Source organism: Octodon degus, unplaced genomic scaffold, assembly GCF_000260255.1.
Source record: "Octodon degus isolate 3935 unplaced genomic scaffold, OctDeg1.0 scaffold00191, whole genome shotgun sequence".
NCBI classification, from domain to species: Eukaryota; Metazoa; Chordata; class Mammalia; order Rodentia; family Octodontidae; genus Octodon; species Octodon degus.
This window is the reverse complement of record NW_004524767.1, coordinates 4,185,120-4,192,682: the sequence shown is the minus strand read 5'-3', so window position 1 is coordinate 4,192,682 and position 7,563 is coordinate 4,185,120.

Here is a 7,563-nt window from a genome sequence, read left to right as displayed (position 1 = left end):
TTGTTGAAACTGTACTTCCGACTTGATTTGAAACTGTGTCATTGCTATCTGTTTATCAATAAAACTTTGAAAATTATTATGGTTTTTAGAAAACCATTTTATTATTGTACACCACAGCTAAATATCTCTGCTCTCACTAATGACTTAGGTTTATTTCTGATTCACTAATTCAACATGAGTAAAAAGGGTAAGCTAAATGAATAAATCAAATTAATTTGATTAACCAAATTGTTTGGCTTCATATATGCCAATATCTCCAGTAAATATTCCCTCTACAGTTAATGTGTGAGTACAACATAGACTGTGCTGAATGAGGCTGGACTATGGGATGTATGAAACACTAATTATTTTGTGTTTTCAAAATACCAATTGTGATATGTAAAATGTGTAATAGCCTGTATTTTATAATGTCAATCACATGAAATTATGGCCCATCCAAGCAACATGGGCAGGCCCGACACTTCATAAAAAATAGTTCTCTGTTATAACTCTAGAGAAAAACACTGTCTTAAACAAACACCTTCTGCATCAGCTGTGAAGCTGAAAAAACTTATCTTAGTAAGTTTGATGAATAAATGGTAACTTTTCTGCTAAGTTAATTTCTCAATGATCCATGACCTCAAAGAAAACAGAAGTGCTACAGTGACTACTTGCTATGCATCTAAGGAAAAATTATGGCAACAAGTTCAGCATATTTGCAATTAGCAGTCTAAAAGAGATTTCAAAGTTCTCTTATAAATAGAATGCTCTGACACTTGCAGAGTCTGACTAACAAGGGCGCAGGTATTATTTGATATATTGTGAGAGTTCCACTCCCATAAATGTGCAGTATCAAGTGTAGCTGATAAGCTGCCATGGGGCCAGCCAGTGCAGGAAATGAAGAAATGAAAGAAGAAAGGTTCTTTCTGAGGTCACACAAAGACTGCATTGCTAATTTCTCGAGCTTCGTCAGTGTGCATGACCAAGCAGGGCTCGCAGAGAACTCTTACCGCTTTGCAACTTAAATGGATTTTTGGTTGATGTTTTCAGCAAGCTTGTAATGAAAAAGCCAAAGACACATTTTAGTACATTCTTCTTGTCCTAATCTGAATTCCATTTTCCTTTTAAATGTTCTCTTCTCCACTGTAAAGGTGTAGGTAAATTTGTTCAAACTCAGTGCACTTCTGTTCTTAAAAACAAAAAAACAAAACAAAACAAAGAAAAAGAAAACCTTTGTTTCTTTTCATTTTCCATACAGAGACTAGATTTTCTAGGAAAGACAGAGTAGTGGCAGAAAGAAATCCAAACACTATCACCTTCCAAGTTGCCACCTAATGAAAAAAAAGGACAAAATACTTCCAGTTAATTCCATTCTTCAGTCAGCCCTTTCCAACGATTGGATTTATTTATTTTCTTTTCCTGACTTATCCTGGTTCTTCAAGGCTAAGGCTATGTGTATGAATGGAGCAAATAAAAATCAACAGAAGTAATGCAAAGGAGCTGTAAGTTAGTTCATATAAGTAAATTAAGAAAAGTGTATGTTGGAATTAATTTCATCTTAAAATAATTGGTTACTTGTATTCTCACCCAAATAACAATATGTACTGTCAGTTCTATATCAGTAAATCTGACAAGCTCAACTTTTCTTCTATGACCTCTCCTACTGAGAGTACCTATACATTTAACACTTAATTTTCAATATTACAGAGATAATCAGTATGTTAATTACCGATGCCATTTACATGCCTCCTCTTTTATAAGTCAAACAACAGTGCAGGTCTCTAGATAAGCTGCTTAATTTTGTCCTAGCTCAATATCCTCATCTATTAAATGGAGAACATAATATCTAAATCTCAGAAGCTTTTATGAGGAAAACCAGAAACAATATCTAGAAATATGTAAACTGGATAAAATTAATTATGTACGGTGAAAAGTTGTTTTGGGCATTACGCAAAAGCTAACTCAAAGCAAGAATTAAAGGAACCTGTATGATTGTTCTATGACGTTCTGTTGGTAGTACTACACTCTCCACCTTGATGTACATTTTTATTTGGAAATTTTTATTTAGGACCACCTTAAACATTTTACGGAAAGAAAATGTTAGTTCATTTTCTCTATCTTCCTATCTCATTCCTCTGGGGAAAGGAATGATTGATAGGATTGTTTATGTTCTGAGGATGGTAATCACAGCATGATTACTACTAGGCAAGGTTTCATTCCTTTTTCTCTTTTTAATATATTTGTACAGGGTTTCACTACATAGCTCACAGTGGTCCTCATGTTTTCAGCTTCCCCAGCACTGAGATTACAGGCGTGCGCCACCACACCTGGTCTAGGCGACCAGTTAGGTATCCCTGGAGGTGGGGCCACCATGGCCTATGGTTTGGGGGACCAAAGCAATCCCTGCACTTGCCAAAGCAGGTGTTCAGTCCACCAAGGTACCTCACTGGACCTAAGTATTCATTCTTTAAAAGGGTCATTTGCCTTTATGCATTTCCATTTCCTCTAATTCCACATTTCTAATTTTCAGAAAGGTAGAAATCCTCAAATGTTTGATTATGCTGTATTTTTTCCATATCTTAACCTATGATAGCACGTGGCTGATATTTTAAGTCTATTTTAAGAGCAGTTTCAGGTCTATAGTCAATTTCTGAGGATGGTAGAGATACCTCACGTCCTTCTTGTCCTGTACACGCATGACCTCTCCTATGATCCACATCCCTATCAGACTGGTACGTGTGTTACAACTGAAGAAACCCCATCAACACCCTGTAGCACCCCCAGATATAGAAGATGCCAAAGTTCATTCTTATTCTGGTACACCCTATGCATTTGGACAAGCATAGAATGCTACACATCTATAATTGTAAGTTGGGGCCAGGGAGATAGTTCAGTAGAATAAGTGCTTGCCTGGCAAGCACAAGGGCCTGAGTTCAATCACTGGTTCCACCAAACAAACAAACAAAAGTAAATAAATACATAAAACTGTAAGTTATACAGATTAGTTTTACTGCTGTAAAGCTTCTTCTGTACTCTGCATATTCACTCATCCCTTATAAAACCTGGCCCTGTTCTTCGTTTCAGTCTCCATAGTTGGTGTTCTTCACTTAGTAATTAGTATTGAGGTCTCTCCATGTCTTTTCATAGCTTGCTTGTCTGGATTAACACATTTTATTTATATATTCACATATTATAAAGCTTTTTAGTTGCTTTCTATATTATGCGCTATAACGATATAGCTGCAGGTTTTTGTGTGAACCTGAAATTTGAGCTCCTTGGCTTAAGTACAAGCAGTGCAACTTCTAGTTCCTAAACCTATGTTTAGTTTTATAGGAAACCACCAAGCTGTTCTGCACAGTGGCTGTGCCCTGTTGCATCCCACATCGCAACCCCATTGTCCCCCACTATGTCACATTGTTGGTGGGAAAGATGTCAGGCCCTGCGACAGGCAGGGCACGGCAACACGGTACTGCTTTGCTCTGCATTGTCCTGGGGTCCATGTGGCATAGAGCACAGTGTGAGGCTCTTGTTTGTCATTCACATAGCTCCCTTGGCAAGCAATCTGCTATGCTGTGTTGCCCATTTTCAATTAATTTGATTTTTTTCATTATTTTTGAGTCTTTAGAATCCTTGGCTTAATTTAAGCAACATTCTTTTAACAGCTACATCTTTTACAAATATTTTATCGCAGCCAGTGGCCTGGCTTTTCAGCTTCTTAAGATAAAATTTTATGACATGGACCCATACAAAGCATGACAAGCATCTCAACTCTTAAAAATTGAAATAGTTTGATGGACACTCTCGTGTCTCTTGCCCAAACCGTATGCTCTTCTAAGTTTTTGACCCATGCTTTGCCCTTAGGATTGCCAAGCTTTATCTCAGTGATGAAAGAATCATCTCTTGGGAGTCATGGATAGAACCTTAGGATTTAACACTGGGAGGCTGGAGAGAAGAATGGGATGCAAAAGAGAGGCAAAGATGGAAAAATAGAAGAAAAATTTGGATAATACACTGCCTTAATTACGTTTCTCTCATTGCTGAGATAAAATATCCAAAGTCCAAAATTAAAGAAGGCAAACTTTTGTTTAGCTCACAGCTTGTGAAGGCTTTAGTCTTCAATCAGCTGGCTCCAAGGCAGGGCACCATGTCGAGGGGCAGCAGTCCACACTGGCAGAAGCCAGCAAAAGCCAAGAGCAAAGAGGGGGTGGCTGGGGATATAGCTCAGCTGTCTAATTGCCTTCATGGCAAGCACAAGGACCTGGGCTTGATCCCTGGTACTACATGCAGTACTGGCCCTGCCCTGGCCACATAGTTTTGCCACCAAAGCCAGGTGTGGTTGTGCAAACCTGCAATCCCAGGGATGGGGAGGCTGAGACAGGAGGATCATCATGAGTCTAAGCTGTGCAGTGAAACCCCATACCAAATAGATAAATAAATGATTTTTTAAAAAGAACAAAAAGGGGGAGCAAGCCTCTTTTTCCCCCTTATACTGTAAGCAGGCTACAGGCACTGGAGTGGGAGAGGCACTCACACCATCTCCCTACCCTATGCTTGCCCAGGTCTAGGAGGTTTACAAAGTGCAGGCTCTGGCCCCTTTCTGAGTAACTTAATCAAACTTCTATGCTTATTAAATGAACACAGTGAATCAACCATTACAACATCCTAGAGTGTAAACAGCTGCTCTAGGGCATTTTCTCTGCACCCCAGGATGGAGAAAGCTGAGTTACTTAGTTCACCTTGTAAACTTCTCCAGTTGACACAAGGTATCAACCATGACACAAACTGACCACATCCTTTTCCAGAGTTTCTTGTATTAATAAAAATGTCTGTAGTCTGTGTAGCCAGGTCTTGTAACAGTTAACATTTTTAATAGTATGTTTTAGGGGCTGCAGTTGCAGGTTGATGTGAAAGTAATTTGGTACTAAAGTCTGAGTCTTACTGAGTCATTATAAGGCTCAGAGGGGAAATAGTTTCCAGACCCACCTTTATGACAAAGCCCTAGAAAAACCTAAACGTCAGACTTAAAAGCTGAGATTGTGTCACAACCATGAAGGTGAAATCTGAGAATGGCTATTTGAAGCTCTGTACATATATCAGGCCATTCTACTGCATTCTGGGAATCAGAAAGCCTAATCTGAAAGTATTGATTCCAGGTTCACAAAGCCTCAAATCAGTCATCCATGCTGTGTCATAAACTGTGTTGTTCAAATTCATATGACATAAAGACAGAAGTGCCTGCCATTACTGATAGAAAAATAGCATATCACCACAAAACAAACCACCTTTCCCACCATGATGCTTACTAGCAAAACATTCCATAACATCCATGAAACAAAAATGAGTAGGCTATTTCCTGCTTACTAGGTTCAAACATTGTGATGCTGTTAATTCATTGTACTAACGTCACGCACCACAGAATGGTGAACTCAGCAAAGCTACTCCAGATTATAAGGTGCATTGTGTGAAACAGATGAATGTCATGGTTTGGGGCTTTTGCAAAGGAAACAATATAATACAGGACACATTTTATAACATTGGTTTATAAGGAGTAACCCAAGAATCATATACAACAAGTGCAGGAACTCTATCCACATGCTAAATACTAGAGAATCCAGCTGATGGCCTGGATTGTACCTCACAGATCTGTGCCAAAAAGGCCCAAAGGTCAGTGACACAAGCTAGGAAGTCTATGTCAGCGGGATGAAGGATCAAAGCAGGCTAAGGGATCTGAACATTTGTATTAGTACAAGAAGCTGGGAGCAGTGCTCCAGGTAAGCAACAGAGCTCCCCCAAAGGTACCACAGCCATCCCCAGCAACAGTAAGGTCCCACACTTTTTGCTGTAATGATTCTATGTCTGGGAATTTAGAGGGTTCTGAGCAATTAGTTGAACCTTATACTTATAGATTTCCAGTTACAAGAAAGGATTTCCAGGGCCAGTGAGATAGCTCAGCAGTCTAAAGCAACTGCTTAGGCAACCTTAGGCAAGTGCAGGGACCACTGTTAGATTCTCTGGCACCACATCCTACACTAGCCCTGCCCCCAAGGCAGGCTTAGCTGGCCACACACACACACAAAAAGCACACTTGTTAATATCAAGCAACACACAAATTAGGTTCAAATACAAAGACTATTTCATTAAGGTGTAGAACAAATTGCAAATTGTGAAATGTAGATTCAGTCAGACTGACCAGCCCAGTCGCCAAAGAGCAAGAGGGCCTGGTCTTTGCAGCAGGGATCATTAGGTGCAGCAGCTTAGCTTTCTCTGTGGAACGTAAGCAGAACTGAGCCAGAAATCTCAGGGTGTCAAATGATGCCAATCACAGAGACAGTAAATTTTCTAAGTCTAGTGAAATGTCCCAATCAGGAGGCAAGGTACATCTCAGGTCTTGCAGGATAGAACTAAATTGTGAAAAATTAGTGAATGTAGTGACTAACATGACTGTGTGGCAAATTCCTAGCCTTAGAAAAGGATTTGTGCTGGCTTTCTTTATTCTACAGCCACTTTAATTTCATCAGTAGACACTTAAAGTTAATTTAGTAAAGGACAAAATTTCTTATATCTTTCAAGAACAGATAAAGACTCTGAGCAAATGCTTCTGGAAGCAGCAACATAGGACTTAACCTTGTAGCGAGATGTAAAGTCCAATAAAGTTCAGCAAACAAAAGCTAAAGAACCTGCTTTGGCACACTTCAAAAGTACCCACTGATTTCCAGTTAAGTAGTGTTGCTTGGGACTTCTACGTGGGCTTAGAATACTTCGTGAGAAGCTGGAGGCAAAACATTGATATCTGGAAGCTATCTTTATGAAGCTCACTGAAAATTTAGAACTATCCTGAATACTAGGCAGGATGTTAAGTGCAGATTTCATTGTGTTATTTAATTTATATAAGTCCTGAGAAATATTTAAAAAATTAGTTTTACATAATGGAGAAACACTTCTGGTGTTAATCTTCAATCTAAATAATATTTTGTGATTAAAGTACCTTCAGGCAGGCCCTGGGGCCAGGGATTTGATCCTGGCCATCTCAATTGAAATGGCAATTGAAACGGTGTGGTTGCATGCGCCTGTAATCTTAGCTCTTGGGAGACTGAAAACAGGCGAATCGCTATGAGTCCGATCTAGTAGTGAGAAGCTGAACACCCTGTAGACCCTTCCCTAAAACATAAAATAATAATAATAATAATAATAATAATAATTTGTAACTCACAAACTCTGCATATATGTCATGCTTTTGTGTCATCAATCATATCTGACAATTCACAAAAGCTGTTATTGGTTTTATATTCCAAGCATAAGCCCTGCAAATGATCAAGGGCTTCACAGATCAATTTCCTCTTGATCCCACTGTGGTAAAGAACTCAGTCTTAGGGACAGCAAGATAGCTCAGTGGACTAAGCCCTTCTTAGACAAGCACAGGAGCTGGGGTTTGACCTCTGGCACCACATGCCATGCCAGCCCCACCTCAGGGTGCACTGGGCTGGCCACTAAAACTGGGAGGGCTCGGGCACACCTGTAATTCCAGTGTTGGGGAAGCTGAAAACAGGAGGATCACTAAGTTTGAGCTGCATAGTGAGACTCTCC